The following is a 20,425-nucleotide window of genomic DNA, read 5'->3' on the forward strand; positions in this document are numbered from 1 at the left end:
TTTATATACGCAAATTTTAAAATTATTGAAGGGCAATTACAAGAACGAAAATTTTCTTTAAAAACTACGCGTTGTAAAGAAAATAAAAAAAAAGATCAGTGATGACAAAAATGATCCTGTCGAAACATGAAAAAAATCTAAACCTAACTAATTTTTAATATATTCTAAATTTCTAAAAAACAACACAACGATTCAACAAAATCAAGAGACTACAAATCAAGAGATTACAATTTCACGTAAAGATAACGATTTTCCAGAAAAATGTAAATCAGGATATCATGAAACAGCAGCAGACAAATTATTATTTCATACAAATATCAGATACCCTGATGGGTTCTCCGACCTAAGAAAAGATATTAACGGGTACATAACTGAAAGTAAAAATTTCAGATCGCTGTTACCAGATCAATACCTGGACGACACTATTATTAATGCATTTTTCAGCCTTTTACCCAGAACAGCAAAAAATAAAAACATTCAACTGCTATGTTTTGATACTCATTTTTGTCAAAATATATTAACGCGAGGGTTTGTTAGTGTCGGGTATAATAAGTGGGCAACGCAAAACACACACACTACCCCATGTGGTTTATACCAATTCACTTTGCGGCTCATTGGCCACTTCTGGTGATAGTCCATTCACAGCAAACCATAGTGTATTTAGATTCATTACACGGAAGTCCAGAAGAAAAAATATTAAATGGAATTTGCAATTTTATTCAAGAACACGTTGGAATTACCTCGTGGAATGAATATACACTACACACTCCACGAGACGTTCCTTCGCAAATAAAAAATAACAATGTAGGCGGAAATTGTGGAGTGCACGTATGCACATGGGCATAAATAAATGCTTCCGGTTCCTTCACACAATTTACTGAAGACGATATGAGTGTGGCACGTAAAGGCATAGCAAGTTATCTAGCAAATTAAGTTTCGGATAAACGAATGGAAAATAAAGTTACAAAACGACATTTAATTTTATTGAATAACGAGCAATACTTAACAACTAAGAACTCTGTAAAATATTTAAAAAAATCAGAAAGCTCCATTTCATTTTATAAGTATATTCAAATTTCCAGCATTTTTGCACCTAATAATTCAAAGTGGTAAGCCACAACCACAGACTGGGCAACAAAAGAGAAAAACGTCATACTCGTCAAAAGAAGTATGTAATAAAAAACTTTGTCTATAAGAGACATCATATCTGTAAGAGACATCATGTCTGAAAATCTCAATATGTAAAAAAGAGACATCATGTTTATAAGAGACATCATGTCTGCAAAAGACAAACATGATATGCAAAATTCGACCGTGCAACCTCCCCGTGGTGCACATCGGGTAACGCAAATGACGGCGGTATAAATGTATTCATATTTAAAAAAAAAATTTAAATATAAATACATTTTTTTCAATTCACAATTCGTATACGACATAGCTGCTAAATAATTGTTAAATTTATTAATTTTATTTAACAATTAAAATTCGTAGGCTCGTTTTGAATAAATTTACTAATTATTAAGAAGAGGAGCTTAGGAAACGCGTAAGTTAAAGTTATCTGACTCAATTCCCGACAACATCTAAACTCTTCCTAATAATAAGTTAAATATATATTTTTTTTTTAATAAAAAATGAGTGCCGTCCCCGGGAAAGCCGTCGTTTTTTACTGTACTAAAAGAGTATCCGTGATTTTTTTCATGTCTCTACGCGTATGCGTACGATGTAGGTGCATTTTAATGTTTTTTAATTCCGGGAGCACCCAGCATCCTATTTGCCTCTAATTACCTCTTCTGCTAGATTTGTCTGCCAGCTCAAGTAAAGCGACACCGAACTACTTTCTAAAGCATATCTTCCTATCCTTGATCGAAACTCCCCTCCTTAAATCCTTATCCCTTCTTTCCTATCTTGATTGTCGGTTTTGACTATTTCCTCGTTTCGCTCCGAATCAGTTGTCTCTAAGTACTTCGAATGTGACGTTTGTGTATTCCTATTTTAAATTAAAACACTCTACCGTGACTAAGACACAACTTTTCAAAACTTACAGGTAATACTAATTTTAGTTTTAATCCGTTCCATTTTCTTATCTTTTTATATTTTATTTATTGACTACTTTTTCTATTAATCACGCTTTTTTAACTTCTTTTTATAATTTAATACAACATTTTGGTTTATAACCTTTTATATTTATAATCCCAAAAATTTTTTTAATATTTATTTTAATTTATTTTACTTAAGGTGAATGTCCCTATTAGTAACCTGTCGTAGTTAGTGACCAGGCACATACATTTTATTGGAATTGCAAGGAAATTTTGCATTACACATCTTTAGTATTAACTTTTTAACATTCTAATTTTAAAGTAGTACATGTTTATATGAGTTTTTATCATTTTTTTCTTTTATTTTATTAGTTTACGCATATTAAATGCGAGCACATGTCACCCAGGCGTATGTGTGACGATAGCTTTTAAGATACGCAAAATTTATGATGCACTTATGTCAATTAATGATTGTATTTAGATTATATATTTTATCAGAAATGGTGATAAAAGTGAACGCTTATATTATTTGGACGTAGAAGAAATTAACAGAAAATGCAAATGTATTACATGGCAGTTAAAAATAAAATAATGGTGGTGATTACTAATATGTACCGAAAAATGTACGTGTCAAAATAATGACCGACTAGATAAAATAGCTTGAATTAATGTAATTTTTTTATTTGCTTCAGGAAATAATCTCATGTTATTATTAAATTTTAGTTTATTTTCACATTAGCTTGTTTTGTAGCTTTTTAACGTTAAAAAAATCCGCACAGTAAATGATTTCACAATCTCCAATAAAAAATAATTGACATATTTAAGATGTACTATATTTTCGAAATGATACTTTCACAAAATTATTTTTTCTTACCGAAAATTGCATTTTTCTCATGTCCAGATCAATTTTTGCATAAAAGTCGCAAATTTATTCATTTTAACCTATCCATACTTGACACTTCGTTTGCAGTTCACTAATTGGGACAAACATAGGTTACTAATTGAGACAAAGCAAAATCGAACGGTCACTTGTAGATACATTTACATGAAGCAATATATTCGTTATTTATTGAATATGTATACCATTATAAAATTATTAGCGACAGTTTCTTGTGATAAAATAATCTAGTATTCCAAGAATACAAAGGGTTTTAATTGAAAACCAAGTTTTATTTATTTAAATCTCATCCATAATTTTCACGGCCTTACCTGTTCATTAACTGGGACACTTATTTATTACTTATTTATTGCGCTTGGTAGTTTATAGTGTGAGTCGTTTTAATTTCCAAAATATGTGTCGACACACGTTTCCGAGAGGTCATGATCATCTTATGTTAATTTATGACTAACAATCACTGGACGATTTTTATTTACGGATTTCCATATATTTGGTAATTGTTATAATTATTGGTTGTTTTGATATTTAAAAAATTAGGATCAAACATTGTTGTTAATTATTGTTACTGATGCTTGCTTTGTTTGTACTAAAGAAGACCGTTTATTAAAACGTCGAAACGTCTATTTAAAATTTGAATTTATTTCTTTGTTATTGCGTACAACACCTAGCGTGGATCTCGAACAAGTTTATTCATCTTTAATTTTCATTAATTTTATTATTTTGGCATAACTTTGACATAAGTATTTCGGAATCTGTTAAATAATAAATTAATTGATTAAAGGATTTTCACCCTTCTTTACATAAATTTAATGAAGTTTGTTTTACTTTCTTGGAAATTTTAATAATTTTTTATTAAAATCTGCAAACATGAATTATGGAAAACTGTTGTGAACTTATAAATACTTTATCATAAATTATTCTATTATAAAACTGTATGAACAATATGATAAAGACTCTCGAAACAAAAATATAAAAATATAATGTGTAGGTCTATGAGAGTGCAGCGCGGAAATAAATAGTCATTTATAGACTGAAAATCACTTAATCAATCGACATTAATCTTTGAATGCTTCGACTCTCCTTGGCGTCATCATCAGCAAAAAATTTTGAATACTTAAATCAGAAATTCGTAAACAATCTTATTCTCTTAACGAATCAGTGCTGCAGTCATCGCCAATTCCATGTGGTTGTCACTACCGGTTTGCCGATTTCAAATTGAAAATTATTTTAACATGATATGAGGGGAGTTTTGATCACCCTATAATTGATGTTATGTAATAGTAACTTTAAAGAGTTGTAGATTCGAGTGACTTTAAAAATCTGCCATTAAAAATCGACGACGACTCTCAAAGCTATGGATAAGGCATTTGACAATAGTAGTTATTGAACAAAATTAGGAAAAGCCGCACTCATCACAAGATGTTTCCAATCGAGCGGTTCCCAATCGACTGGTCGTTAAGCGTACATAAATCAGGTCGAAGATACATTGATTTAATAGGATATAGACAAGCAACTCAAAACAATAAGTATAAATCGTGGAGAATATAAACGTAAGTACGTGATTCCGCCGTGAAAAAATGTGTCCGTTGATAGAGTTGGTCAAAAAGAATTGAGTAAATAAATTAATACATAATTATTTAAAAAATACTAAAGAGTCGGATCTTATAAATACATAGGTAAATTAAATACATAAATAATTGAGTAAATAAACGGACACGTGAAAGGTTCCTACTTTAAGATTGCAATCTCTTTAACAGAGAAAGATACGCATGATGTAAATATTCGGTATCCGATTGTGAGTTCAAGCCATTTTTTTGCATCTAAATGTGCAACATTTCGGACACTAGTCGCTTTCCAAGGAAACGTTCAGAATCAAGAATTTTCATGTTCTCTCATTCATATTCATGATTAAACTCTATACGGTATTTAATAATTTCGGAGGGGTTCCAATTAATGTTGTTGCGATGTTCCGTTATTCATGTTTTCAGTTTCTTGCTTGTCTGGCCAACGTATTAAGCATCGCATTCTTTATAAGCTATTTTGTTGAGACTAAAAAAAGGCCGGTTTTACATGTAGATTCTTCGTAATGGATAAAAGTTCTTCAGAAATATTGGGAATGTATGGTAATAGGAACCACGGAGTTTTTTCTCTTACAGTGGAATCATTCGTCATCTCTGGTTTTTTGTGTGTGTGTTTATTAGTCAGTGATTTCAACCGGCTATTAATAGTCTCAAAGATAATCTTTACATGGTAAACATTATGTAACAGTATATTAATAATAAGCTCAAGGTTCTTTTTATGGAATTTAGGGTTCGATAATAAGAATGCTCTGTCAACCGTTCTCATAATTGTTCCTCTTTTTTGTGACAGTGGGTGTGCCGAAAGAAAATTAAGGTATCTACCTGAAAAAATAGGCTTGTGATACCAGTCAAATTCTAAACATGTGGAAAGCGACTAGTGTCCGAAATGTTGCACATTCAGATGCAAAAGAATGGCTTGAACTTACAATCGAATACCGAATATTTACATCATGCGTATCTTTCTCTGTTAAAGAAATTGCGATCTTAGAGAAGGAAGCTTTTACGTGTCCATTTATTTACTCAATTATTTATGTATTTAATTTATCTATGTATTTTTATGATCCGACTTTTTAGTATTTTTTAAATAATTATGTATTAATTTATTTACTCAATTCTTTTTGACAAACTCTATCAACGGACACATTTCTTCACGGCGGAATCACGTACTTATGTTTATATTCTCCACGACTTATACTTATTGTTTTAAGTTGCTTGTCTATATTCTGTTAAATCAATGTATCTCCGACCTGCTTATGTACGCTTAACGACTAGTCGAGTCGATTGGAAACATCTTGTACTGACTTCCCTAATTCCGTTCGATAACTACTATTGTCAAATCCATGGCTTCGCGAGTCGTCGTCGATTTTTAATGGTAAGTCACTCAAATCTACAACTCTTTAAAGTTACTTAAAGTTTATTACATAATATCAATTGTAGGGTGATGAAAACTTCCCCCATAACACGTTAAAATAATTTTCACTTCGGAATCGGCAAACCGGCAGTGACAATCACATGGAATCGGCGATGACTCAAGCACTGATTCGTTAAGAGGATAAGATTGTTTACGAATTTCTGATTTATGTATTCAAAATTTTTTGCTAATGATGCCAAAGAGAGTTGAAACGTTCAAAGATTAATGTCGACTGATTAAATGAATTTCAGTCTATGAATAACTATTTATTTCAGCGCAAAATCGACCGCGCTACACTCTTATTAGCCCTATGCATTATATTCTTATAAAAATGTATAAATTCATTATATTATATATTATACACTGAGAAAAAATCTTTTTTGATTAAATAAATATATAATATTACATTGAAATTAAATATTTTAACTTAAATAAATATTTATTTTATTTAGAAGAGCTTTACATTTCATCTATTAAATTATTCGTTGAATTAAGAAAAATATTATTTTTAAGATCAAATAGGGTAAAGTCGGTATATACGCCGCAGTTATCGAAAATTTAATTTATTAAGTATTATTAATTAGGCTAATAAAAACTTCATACTGTTTACTATTATAAAAAAAATTTTAAGTAAGTGAAATATTTCTTTTCTTATACTTGAAAAAAAAACTTAAAAAAACCCTTGCATTTTTGTCATATAAAAAAAGTTGAGGGATTTCCGACTACTCATGTGTAAGATACACGGCGCATCGAAATTTACAAATAATATTTTCAGATATGATATAAAATAACATAATAACTTACAAAATGTGTTTATAAAGTTTATTAGGGAATAAGAACAGTAAATATGTATTCAAAGTTATAATAATGCAATATTAAAGAAATTAATATGCACAGACATCAACAGAGTGCGCATGTTCTCAACATAGTGCTCAACATAGAGTAAGAGCTGCTTTCCAATCACGCAGTGTCTGTATTACGGCATAAATCCCGTTCGCTGAAAAGGCCGTATATCCTAAACAAATGGAATATACAAGATATCAAACTAAATAAAGAATACAAGAGCTATGCACTTGAATCTTGCTTGTATTTTATCCCTTACTATCGCTCTACATTTACATATCATGAAATAATCATTATGCCTTTTATATTTTCTACAGTAATTATTTTACGTAGACGGTAATACACGATCGCGCTACTTCTACGTGAAAAAATTAATTCAATTTACGATATTTTCGTTAATATTAACAATAAAGAACTGTAATTACAATACAATACTAATATAACATAAAGGCACATAACAAAATAGTTCTGAGCAAACTATCTTTATTTCTTTTATTTTTTCTGACTGCTGCGGCGTACATCCCCCCGCGGCGTAAATACCGACTTTACCCTATGAAATATTTAAAAATAAGAAAATATTTATTTAAAAATAAAAAAAAATTTATTATAATGAAGAAAATCTGTTTTTTTTTTAAACAAGTAGCCAAAAACAAAGAAATTATTTATTACTTTAATAAATTCAAGATCTTAAATTAAGAAACCGAATGTAGTTAATATCTCTAATTTGAAGCAAGAAAATATTTATTTGAATTATGTGTCTACACTTCATTGGCCGTAAAAACACATTTTTGGATACGATACCCTATGCCGACTAGTGATAATACTTTTGCATTCTACACAAAAAAAAAGATATTTGAAAAATTTATTTGCGTGATACAACAGTATTATTCAATAAAAAATTAATAAAATTAAATTAATGGTTTTTAAATGTACTAAATAAATATATTTACATTTAATAGTATTATTAAACGTTCAGTAGTACTCAAATAAATATTTATTAAAATTTAGTAATTTTTCCTCTCAGTTAAAAAAAAATTGACTAATTAAGGAGGATAATTATAATCGATTATTTTCTTCATAATCAACTTTGATCAATTTACTCTTTTTAAACGGAACAGTCTTTACCAGTGCGATCACTGGATATAGTCCATCGCATATTGCGCAACACGTCGCACATCGCGCTAGTGTATACGATCCTCAAGATATAGCGAGGAACAAAAGACAAACGCTATCACACCTCCGTGAAGTTGGCACCCGACTTTTACAAAATCAGATTTTAAAGTGTGTTTCTTGTAGGATTCTGTAAATGATTGCAGTAAACATTATTTTGTTTGTAGTTAAAAAATAAATATGTTATCGGTTTTCAAAAAACAGTAAAAAATTATTTAATAGCTACAGCTCAAATGGCATCAGATTTCAATCTGAAATCGTTTGTAGTTGTTTGTAGTTCAAGAATTTTTGTTTATAGTTTAAAAATAAGAACGTTATTAATTTTTAAAAAACAGTTGAGAATTATTTTATAACTACAGCACAAATGGCACCCTACTTCTATATAAAATTGTTTGTAGTTGTTTGTAGTATCAAAATTTTTGTTTGTTGTTAAAAAATATGTTTATAATTAACTTTTAAATAACAACTAGGTATTAAATAACAATAAAAAAAAAATTACATCATGTCGTCATTAAAAATCGTTTGTAGTTGTTTGTAGTGTAAGAATTTTTGTTCGTAGTTGATTCTAGTTCAAGAATTTTTGTTTGCAGTTGAAAAATAAATATGTTATCGGTTTTTAAAAAAACAATAAAAAATTATTTAATAGCTACAGTTTAAATGGCATCAGACTTCAATCTAATATTGTTTGTAGTTGTTTGTAGTTCAAAATTTATTTTATAATTGAAAAATAAGTATATTATTGATTTTTAAAAGACATTTAAGGATTAATTTTTAACTGCAGCACAAATGTCATCACAATTTCTGTTTTTAAGCATGCTTACTTTTAACCTATGAAAAAATTCTTGAATTGCAAACAATTTCTACAAACAATTTTATATAAAAGTATAATACCATTCAAGTTATTGTTATATAATAATTTATAACTGGTTTAAAAGAATCAAAAACATACTTATTTTTAAACTATAAACAAAAATTCATAAACTACAAACAACTACAAACCATTTCAGATTGAAATTTGATGCCATTTGAGCTGTAGCTGTTAAATAATTTTTTACTGTTTTTTAAAAACCGATAACATATTTATTTTTTAACTACAAACAAAATAATGTTCACTACAATCATCTACAGACAAAATCCTACAAGAAACACACTTTGAAATTCGATTTCGTAAAAGTCGGGTGCCAACTTCACGGAGGTCGCTATCACGCGCGACAAGCGTTTCGTGTCCGTTACTGTTATCCTGTGTTCTGTATACCGTGTGGTATCGCGGCCGCGTGCGAGTACTACTTCATCGTTTGGAGTCCAATTTCCTGCAATTTAGACTTGTTATTTTGCTGTAATTATATTAAAGTTATACATTTACGATTCGAGTTACATTAAATCCTAATACGTCTTTATTATAGGGGGGACCGGGACAAATCGTTAGACCTTTTTTTTCTTTTGTAACTCTCCTGAGTCCTATATTAATTTAAAAAAAAAAAGAGCCGGTTTGAAAGGTTGAACCTTCCCCTTCACAATACCGGTATAGATAGAACATGCAAATATATTTGCTTTAAAGTACATATAAATATGTCGACCAATGCCAATAATTAAGAATAGTCCCAAGCCCGGGGTAATTCGTAATTAGTCTGGGAATATTCCGAAATTTCTATTTTTTACAGAATTTGAAAGTCTATAAAAAAGCTGTTGTTAAGACTTTCTTTTATTTAAAAAAGGATGTAGGTATACAAAAAACAAATGCCAACATACACGTTTGCATGTTCTTTTATGCCATTGTTGTGACAGATTTCCTAACCTCACAAGTGTCAATCTTTAACGCTTTATAATTGTTTACTTGCTTAAGAGCAGTGCCGGATCAAGGAACTTTTAAGACTGAAGCGCTAAAAATTTTCGGGCCCCTTATCTTCTTGAAAAAAAGTACAAACCATCAGAAAATAAACATTTATAAATTTATTTGTTACTTAATAAAATAAACATAAGAACTCATAATAAAAATAAAAAAGAGTAATAAAGTAATGAAAATAGTTTTACTTAAACTATAAATGAATATATTTTTTTCTTGCTTTCTTTAAAGCAAAGTCTTTTATAATATCATCACATTTAATACTGTCCATACTTTTGCTCTCTATGTATAGCAAAGAAAGAGCATCCAGTCTAGTTTGCCCCATAGTCGATCTTAAGTAATTTTTTATTCTTTTTAAGGTGGAAAACGATCTCTCTGCAGACTCATTGGATAACGGGATTGTTAAATAAATTTCCAACAAAGTAATAATATTAGGAAATGTTGATCTAACATTTTGCGCTTGTTTTAATTTTTGATAAATAGTTTCTGAATTAGTGTTTTTACATAAAATTTGGAAATGTTGAAACTCATCTTTTAAATTTACTGTTTCAATATCTCCTTCATATTTTGCAGAGAGATTTGTTAAAGATTCATCGATGATCTTGTCATCGTTTGTAAAAGAGCATTTAAAAGAGGATTCAACTTCTGAGTATGATTCCAGTCTTCTTCTTATTTCCTGTGCTAAACCGTCACAAATAACATAAAATACATTTATTTTGAAATTTTGACGCCCTCTCAATTCAATTTCATTTTCTTTGGTTTCATTTTCAGATATTTTTCTTTTTTTTATTCTCTTTGTTTCGTCTTTATACTGTGCATCATTTCCAATCAATAATTTGCCCGTACGTTTTAATTCATCGAATTTTTCTCTAAACTCATTAACAAAGATAGCAAGTGATTCTAAAAGTTGAACTCCAGCGGTAAGGGTTAATGTTGGACTTTCCAGAGTCTTACTTGTTGCATTTATTCTCTCCAATAATTTGGACCATATAACCGTTAAAAGCATGGTTTCAAAAATTTCCATCTTTTTGGACAGAGACAAAGCTTCACTTCTGGTTGAAGGTTTTTCATTTTCATCCTGAGCAAAATTCGTGAAAATATTTTGAATAGATTTATAATTTTTATTTAAAGCATGTACTGCACTATGTCGAGCAGACCATCTAGTATCGCTTAATCTTTTTGGAACGGGACTACAGTTTTCTTTTAATTTTTGCCATCTATGTGTTGACGAAGAAAAAAATGTATATATATTTTGAACTAAATTAAAATAATCAACAGCTTGGAAACAAGTCTCACAGGCAAAATTAAGAATCAAATTAAGGGAATGATTAGCACAGGGTATATAAACAGCAGTAGGAGATATAGTTTTTATTCTTGCTTGCAAACCGTTGTATTTCCCTGACATGTTAGCAGCATTGTCGTAGCTTTGACCGCGACAATTTTCAATGTCAAGTCCCAATTGTTTGATATTATTTAAAACAATCTCTTGTAAATATTCGGCAGTATGTTTTTCAATTTTAAGAAACCCCATAAATCTTTCTACTATTTGTCCTTCATGTACATACCTTACAATAAAAGTTAATTGGTCACAATGACTTATGTCCGGAGTGGAATCAATTATAATTGAAAAATATTTTGCAGTTTTAATTTCAGCCGTAAAAGCATCAAGTAGTTTATCTTTCATCAATTGAATAAATTCTTCACATATATGATGAGATAAATAACTGGTAGAACCCTTTCCTTGATTTCTGTAGCGGCGTAGATGTTCAGCCAAGAAATCGTCGAATTCGGCAAGATATACTAAACAGCTTAAATAATTGCCTCTATAACGACTTTCAAGATTTTCATCAGATCCCCGAAAAGCTAGACCTTGTCTGGAAAGTAATCTGATTGTGACCAATATACGCTTTAGGACCTTTTCCCAGTATTGTTCTTCTTCCTGAATTTGATGCCTTAATTTTGTGTCTACTGCTCCGACTAGAGATGTTCTCGTAGCTAATGTTACCATAGCGCTTAAATGAGATTTAGTTTCTTCATGATTTTTAAGCGTCCTTGTGAGATTTTTCCATTATAGCCGGAATTACTTAAAGATGTAATTTCCTTCGAAAATAATTTACAAGGATAACAGTACACAGATTTGGTATGCGAATCATATATTAGCCATTCTCTTTTTACTTTCTCTCCATTTGGTTTAAGGCGATAAAAATCGGATTCTTTTAAACATCTGTAGTAAGTACGACTGACATCTTTGTATACTTTTCCTGTATCTTCAATAGTATCGCTCTTTGGTTTATTCGTAACTATACTTTTTATAAATTTATCAGTCCTAATAATTTCAGCAGACCATTCAGATACTTTGAGAAACTTCTTAATTTTATCATTATTTATTATTTCTTCTTCTTGAAGTTCTTGTATTACTTGTTGACTAGCTTCGTCCTTCTTTTTCTTTTGGATATTTCTATTAATATCAGTCTCGATAGATTTAGGTACTTTACTCGATGCAGATATAAAAGAACAACCAGGATCCCCAATTTCTGCATAGTAAAAAACATATTGTATTTTTGTTAAAACCGATGCTTGTTAAAATTTTTGTGTTGAATTTTTAACATATCCAACTGTTAGTTTAACATAACGTGAATATGTTATTTGAACATTCTGTGTTAAATTAATATTTAACATCTCTTAGCGTCAAAATAACACTATTTGTGAGCGAATAAATACATAACATAAAAATAATGTAGTTTTAAAACATAAAGTCTGAGATGAATGAATAAAATATACGTGTCAACATATTACAAATGTTAACTTTACTGAAGAAATATGTTTTCACATTCTGTTTCCAAACTGTGTCGAAGTGTTACATCTTTTGTGTTAATTCTTTACATAATATTTATGTTACTTTCTAGCATATTCATCTCGTGTTAAATTAATACAAAAATTTGAGTGAACCGTTTGGGACATATGAGATATGTTAAATTTAATACAAATCTTTAACTGCTTTTTTTAACTGTGACAATAAATGTTTACTCGTTTCGTTGATCATTTGTTCGTCTTCGCTTTTTTCTGAATCTGATATCCTTTCATGGTCTTTTTCATGATCTTCATTATCTTTCGCTATAAAAAAGTTTGTAATTTTCGGCAATTGTCTTTTTGCTTCTTCTAAAATTTGTCGCTTTTTTCGTTTTTTGAAACCAGAAGCATGTTTATAATTCATTTTATCTAAATCTAAAATAAGAAATAATAAAAAGGAATAATGAATAATGTTAATTTTAATTAAAATTAAACTCTCTTTTATATAGTGCATTCTCGTACTTTTGTTTCCGACTCTGATACAACACACACGCTTCAGTAAGACACGATCATACATGCTATGACTGACAAATGACGATATGCACGACGCGGCACCGCGGCGCACAAGTCGTCGCCGGCGATCGACAAATCGGCAACTGTAGGGTCGGGCCCTTGCAGAGACTGGGCCCTGAGGCGTGCGCCTCATGCGCCTTGTGTATAATCCGGCACTGCTTAAGAGCAACGATTTTATATTTATATTTATGTTTTATGTACTAAAATACACAATATTATCAAGTTTAAACTAAACCATTGAAGAACTTTACTTCAATACTTAACTCTGCGTAACGCAGACGTTCGTAACACAACTCAACTGTTAAAATGATTATTAATCATAAATACAAAATCCTTTAAGATCTATTATACTAGTAAAACATCACAATTATCTTTAATTTTGTCTATAATTAATATTTTAACAATAAAAAATTCTGGCTATTCTAGTGCAATTTTAGCTTATGGAAAGTTAGTATCATTGAAAATCGTTATTCTCTGTTGCAAGCTACATACATAATAAACAAATGACAATGGCTAATTAATGTACAAGAAAACCTTATTTCTTAATACATTATTTATAAAAAAATATATTTATTCCAGAAAATTGATATACATATTTGTTTCTTCCTATAGTTAGAAAGTTGAATAATATTATAATATGTTGCAATAAACCATAAAATAATGTATACTTACTAACACTAGCGGATCCTGACCTCGGTCATGGGGGGGGGGGGGTTTCGGCAAAATTACTTGACATTTTTCTAGGTTTCACGCTTAGCTTTTACTCCAGGATCAACGACGAGGACGTGGTGAAACTTCTGATCCTATTTTTACTTTCTTTTTAAATTTTTTTGGTTTTTTTTTTATTTTTAATTTTTTTTTAAATTTTTTAAAAGTTTTTAAATTTTTAATTTTTTAATTTTTAATTATATGTTTAATTATATGTTATTATTTTTTATTGTTGTATTTTTTATTTTATGTTTTATTTTTTCTTTATTATTTTTTTCTGTATTATTTAAATGAGTACTTTTAAGTTCGTTTTAGCTATTTCATCTAAAACATCTTCAACAGACGGCATTAAATCTGTATAAAGATTCATGAGCGCCAATCCATTTAAACGATTCTCTGAAGTTGTGCTTCGCAAATAGGTTTTCAGACGTCGTAACATCGAAAATGATCTCTCGTTTTCGCAAGTCGACACGGGTAAAGTAGCAAAAATACGTAAAATAATAAAAATATTTTCGCAAATAATTGGATTACAATTATTTAACGCATCTTTTACATTTTTTAACGGGCGTTTTAACATTTCCACTCTTTTATGCCAAATTTCATACTCATTCATCAATCCTTCTATGTTGCATTGCAAATCAGCTTCATACGTTTGAAGAATATTTTTTAAAAGATGCAAATTATGCTGGTCTAAAGGCGAAGGTGCTAATAGAAATTGAAAACTGGATAAAAGTTGTTCATGAATGAGAAATCTTTCATTCATGATGAAATGGTCGAGAAAATTTATAAATATATTGGATTTGTAATAGGTTATTGGACTAATTGATCTTTGGATAGCAAGCCTTGGAACTTTTATTTCAATCTCATATTTCTCTGCATATGCACTAGCTTTTGCATACAAAGTTTCAAATTCAACGTCGACATTTTCTCTAATTTCGTTAACTCTTTGAGTTACAATTTTTGCATATAAAATTGCCTCGCATAAATCGATCTTAGGACTTTGTAAATATTTACAAAGATTACTGGAAAAATCGAAAACTCGATTAATTGTTAGGAGAGCTATTATAAATTCCATGCTTTTCATAGATGTCAACAAGCAAAATGCGGTAGAAGATGTCTCAGAAGAGTCCCAAGTAGAACTTATTTTGTGCAACGCGCTCAATATGTAATCAAAAAGTTCCAAAAAAATAGGGACCGAATCATGCCTTTCTGACCATCTTTTTGCGCAAAGTTGTTTCAATTTAAAATGTGTAGATTCTCGACTTAAATCAGCTTTGATTTTCTCTTGTAATAGGAAGTTTCGTTCCGCAGTATTAAAAAAGGAGCATATTTTGCTAATAATTCCCATGCAATGTTTTATTTCTTTCATTTTACAAGAGTCAGAAATTGCTAAATTTAAAACATGTGCTGTGCAGTGCACATACTTTGCTAAAGGATATTTTTTCAAAATATGTGCTTTAACGCCATTAAAATTTCCACTCATAGAAGCAGCACCGTCATATCCCTGTCCTCGAATTTTCATTGGATCAAGACCTAATTCCATCACGGCTTTCAAAATGCTATTGGCTAATCCTTCTCCCGTTAAGTCGTGAATAGTGTAAAATTGTAAGAAAAGTTCTTCAATATGCATCGTTTGGTTGTTAAATATTCGAATACATAAAGACATTTGTTCGTTCGAAGCTATATCCGTAGTTTCATCCACTAAAATTGAAAAAAACCCGCTATCTTTTATTCGCGAAATCAATTTTTTCAAAATGAGTGAATTACAAACTTCGATTATTTTATTTTGTGTGGTTTTAGAAGTGTATAAAATAGTTTTGTTTTGAATCTGAAATAAGTGACATAATTCCTTATCATCTCTAATTTTAAATCTTAAGAGCGCTCTAAAATTTCCGTCATTCTGTTCCAGGTCTATCTGTAGATCAATTCTACCGTCATCTCGATGACCCCTTAAAGATAAACCTTGTCGTCCACATAATAGAATTGTTTCTATTATCGGTTTTAAATATTTTCAATTTCTTTTTGCTTCTTCTTTTCTTTGTTTATTAATTTGAACGGATATCATGTCTTGTTTCTTCGTAGTAATCAAAGAAGCAGATTCGTAATCAAGCAAGGATTTCTTATGGTATTCTAAATTTTCATGACTTTTAAAGGTTTCTAGGCTTTTTTTCCAATTGCAAAATGGCTGTTTCACTAATTGCTTCAGCTCTTGGTTGCCTTTTCCAGAAAATTCAGGACCAAAAATAACACAATATTTGCAAAATGCTGCATCTTTTGCCTTAGAATAAGAAAGCCATTTAAATTTATGAAGCCATGAGTATTGAAATTTTAAATTACGCAACTGTGGATTTTTTGGGAAAACAAAATTTGGATTAGGTACATAAAGATTGTTCAATGCGTCTACCTTTTGAAATATATTCATTTTTTTGTCGAGAAACATAACTATATCGTTCTCTTCAAAAAATTCCGGAACAGGAACAGAGATTGAAGTTGACGGAGAGGAAGGAGGCAAACAGGAAGCTGAAGTTGACGGAGAAGGGGTAGGAAAATTAGAAGTGGAAGAGAAAGAGGGTAAAGATGGAGGGAATTCCGAAACTGAACTTTCGTTTGGTTTTGATTTTTTTTTAAAGAAATCGACTATTGTCGTATTTCGTTTCATTTTTCTTACACAACTTAGCCAGTCGGCTACTTAGAATACGAATGAAAATGAGCGAATATACTTCTCAAAAGACTAATGCCAAAAAAAATAGATGCCGAAATATAAATTTCGTAACACAAAGAATTTATTTTCTGTTTAACTGAATGCGATTTTTCTTATTTTCTATAAAGCGTTTAACGCAGGCTGCCAAACGGCCCAAACGTCCGGCAACGCCTGAGAACGTTGATGTGTAGATATATGTATATATGTGTGTGTGTGTGAAAGAACCGTCCGTAATCGCTTGAATTTTGCATGTCGTGCACGACTATTTTAAACGCATAACAAAGCATATACGCGCACGCGGCGCACGTATAAACTATGGGGACCGTGGGACGTATACAGATACAGAGACGGAGGAGGCGAGCGCGCAGAGTGGGAGAACAGGCCCTTGAGCCGAGAGCTTGAGATTCACGACTTTCACGAGCGCCTCCGCGCAATTCGAGACTCTGCCCCCACCACGCATACAAGGAAAGAAAAGAGTGGCGCGGCGGCGGCGCCTGCGTCGAGCGCACCGTACGAGTGTGTGCGTGGTGATAGAATTTGGAAACTGGCATGACCGCCTCCGCTTTCCGCGTCGATATTCAGTTTTAATGATGAAATCATTTTTTTTATTTAGATTTTTTATTTTTTAGATTTTTTAAATAAATCTAAAAAAATCGATTTTTTTAAATTTAGATTTAATTTCCAAGGGGGGGGGGGGTTTTAACCCCAAACCCCCCCTTCCTAGAATCCGCCAGTGCTTATTAAAATTACAACACATTTTTATAAAAACGACTGATTTACCCACTTTGTTACAAACTTTCGTTGCACTGAATAAACGTGTTGTCAGCGGTATTAATTTCCTATTCAGTCTTTATCTACTTCCTATGACATATCTTTTAAGCATATATTTCAAACATAAAGCGGGTTTTTAAATGGTAAATTTAAAAGTGGGCTTTATTTAGTATTGGGCCTTATTTGGCTCAAGTAACTTAAATAGGTTCTGTAACATGGCTGATGAAGAGACTCAAAAAATATTAAAAGATTTAAAGCTGGAAAATCTCAAATCAAATTAAAAATTTTGAAAGTAAGTTGTTTAATTGTTAATATCGTTGTCATGTTTTACCAAGTTTGTAATATGCAGTTTATTAAAAAAATATATAATAAATATTAGATTATTACATACAAAATTATATGGAAAACGATAGATGTTAATGGACACATTTTCAATGAAATTATAAAACCTTTTTGTTTAATGAATTAAACAAAAAAATCTTATGATTTCGTTGAAATAGTTATGTAGATAAAAAACTAGAGAAAAAACTAACTAAAAAAATATTTGCATAAAAAAATAAAAATGTTGTAAAATATATCCATTAATGTCTTTGGTTTTCAACATTATTTTGTATGTAACAATGTAACATTTATTATATATTTTTTAATAAAATAAAATGTTTGATTCTTAAAGTTATTATATGAAACCTATAATATTCCATTATTTAAGAAATACATTTGATATTTTTATAAAGAAGGGCATTATGAAAAGATCTGTTTTTGCTCTACTCGAAGAAATTAAAAAAAATGTTTCTTTTACTTTTTGAAGCACAGAATTCGATAGTATTAATTAAAATTACGTTACATTTTGTCTTGTGAATAATTCCGATGCCAAGCGTTTTTCCGATTTAAATTGTTTATGTGTTCCCATTATTTTTAATTAACATTATTTGTAACAAAAAGTTCCCAATACGACTTTCCCATAGATCTTCTATTTCAAAATTAAATTTTGTAAATGATTATAATAATTTTAAATTTCTATTATCAGGACATGTTGACGATTACTATTGTGTTCTATGGGCGAGATTATATGGAACTCGTTATGAAATCAATAATTTTATAATTATAGAAACATATGCGTCTCTAGTTTTTGGGAAAATTAAGTACATTATAATTAATAAATCTAAAAATGTATTTTTCTTATTTAATAAGTACATCAATTTGTGTTATTGCGAGAACTATGGAGCATATAATGAAAAAGAACTATGGAGCATATAACGAATGGGGATTTATTGCTCAAAATAAATAATCTTGTAGATTACAAAATTTACAATGCTCACATTATGTCAAATAATAAATATTATATTCTTTCTTTTTTATAACTATTATATGTTGAAAGTTTTGATATATAAGTATAAAGTTTTTAGTTTCGTTATAACGTACTTTTTCCTCTTTTTGTACTAATGTTATTTTTTTAGTATTGTATGTTCACAATTGCGATACTTTTTGTTACTTATTAGTAACAAAATATGCATTATAATAAAATGTTTTATTAGTAACAAAGTATGCACTATAATAAAATATTTTATGTGACTCAAAATGTTCTCTTTATTTTATATATAAGGTAAATTCTTTTGATTATTAATTCATTATTTTGATAAGAATATCATCTTGAGAACTTAAAAAGATTTTTTATGCTTAGATATTCGTATTATTAGAATTGAGTAATTTAGCAAGTCTAGAAGAGAGTTGCCGACTGATCATGTGACCATTGCAGTATGAATAACACTGATCAATCAAATAATTCTGTGATTGGTCGAAATAATGTATACCCTAATAGTAACGTGATTAGTTGGTGCTTCTCTCCTAGGTTCGTTAAATCACCCCATTACACAATAGTATTAAAGCACAAAGAATATTACTCATTAATTAAAAAAATATAATCTAAAAGAAAAGAATTATGTTTTTATTGATCAAACAGTTTTTAACATTAATAATATATTTATTGAAGCAAACAAATATATTTATTTATTAATAAAAAAATGTTATTTATTTCAAAAAGACGTTTTGTTATTAATACAATAGTTTACTTGTATTAAAAAAATTTTTTGATACATTAACATCTAGAATTATTGAAATAAGTATCAATATTTTTAAAAATAAATATATATTTTTTAGAATATAAAGTGTTCTTTTTCTCTTTTAAGAAAATTATTTTGTCTTATATATATAAGTTACTTTATTCCTTGCGGAGTACACTGCGGACCTCCGCTCCGCTTACAAAATTTAAACCTCGCAATTTTATTCCTCGCATCCTATCCAACACCTGAGAGAGAGAGAAAGATCATTCATCCATCCATACATCCACACTCATTCTCCGGACCTCCGTTTCCGCCGCATTTTCCTCTCTTCCTTCCACACTCTCATTCACACCCAACCACCCTCCTCCCTACCTCATCTCCTCTAATCTCCTCATCCAAATCTCTCCCTCCCCGTCTTCTCCCAAGACTTCATCCACCATCTCCTGCCATCCTTTTTCAACCCCCCAATTCGTGCATTTCTCCCATACGTGTTCCCAAGTTTCCATTCCCCCTCCACATATCCTACACTTCCTTTCTTCATCCCCTTCCCAATATCTATTCCCTATCATCCCGACTCCTAACCTAAACTTCGCCACTCTCTGCCATCTTTGTTCATTCCATCCCTTCTTTAGGTACTCTGGCACCCCCTTACCTTTCACCCTACCATACCATAAGTTATATCTAGAGCCCCTAATTTTCTCCCATCTTTCCTCCTCCTGCCACCTTCTCTCTCTTGCCACTACCTCTTCCCCCCTCAGCTCTCCCCCCTCTCTCATCTTTTCTATCTCAGTTAGGTTCCAGCTCTTCTCCTCGTAAAAGTCTCTCCTTTTCTCTTCCCATTTACCCACTACTTTTCCTACCTTCGCCCTGTCTCTCATTTCCTCCAAACACTACCACGCCAGCTCTCCTCCCCCTCCTTCTCCCAGTTTCTTTTCATAGCTCCATGCCCTCAACCCTGCCCTTCTCCTTAACTTTTTCCTCTGCATTTCCTCCCTCACCATGTACCCTGGCGTGTACCTCCCAACCCCCACAATCCACTTC

The 20,425-nt window shown here is 30.5% G+C and overlaps 1 protein-coding gene across 1 annotated transcript in view; it reads left to right on the forward strand.

Moving 5' to 3' along the window:
* The first annotated feature begins 1,967 nt into the window (after nucleotides 1-1,967).
* Nucleotides 1,968-20,425, forward strand: part of LOC105206840 (ATP-binding cassette sub-family G member 1-like) — a 42,936-nt gene continuing 24,478 nt past the window's right edge. The window contains exon 1 of the mRNA XM_039446926.1: nucleotides 1,968-2,044. The gene's annotated coding sequence lies outside the window, so the exon portion shown is untranslated. The remainder of the gene's footprint in view (nucleotides 2,045-20,425) is intronic.

The sequence above is a fragment of the Solenopsis invicta genome, chromosome 3 (genome assembly GCF_016802725.1).
Source record: "Solenopsis invicta isolate M01_SB chromosome 3, UNIL_Sinv_3.0, whole genome shotgun sequence".
Taxonomy (NCBI): domain Eukaryota; kingdom Metazoa; phylum Arthropoda; class Insecta; order Hymenoptera; family Formicidae; genus Solenopsis; species Solenopsis invicta.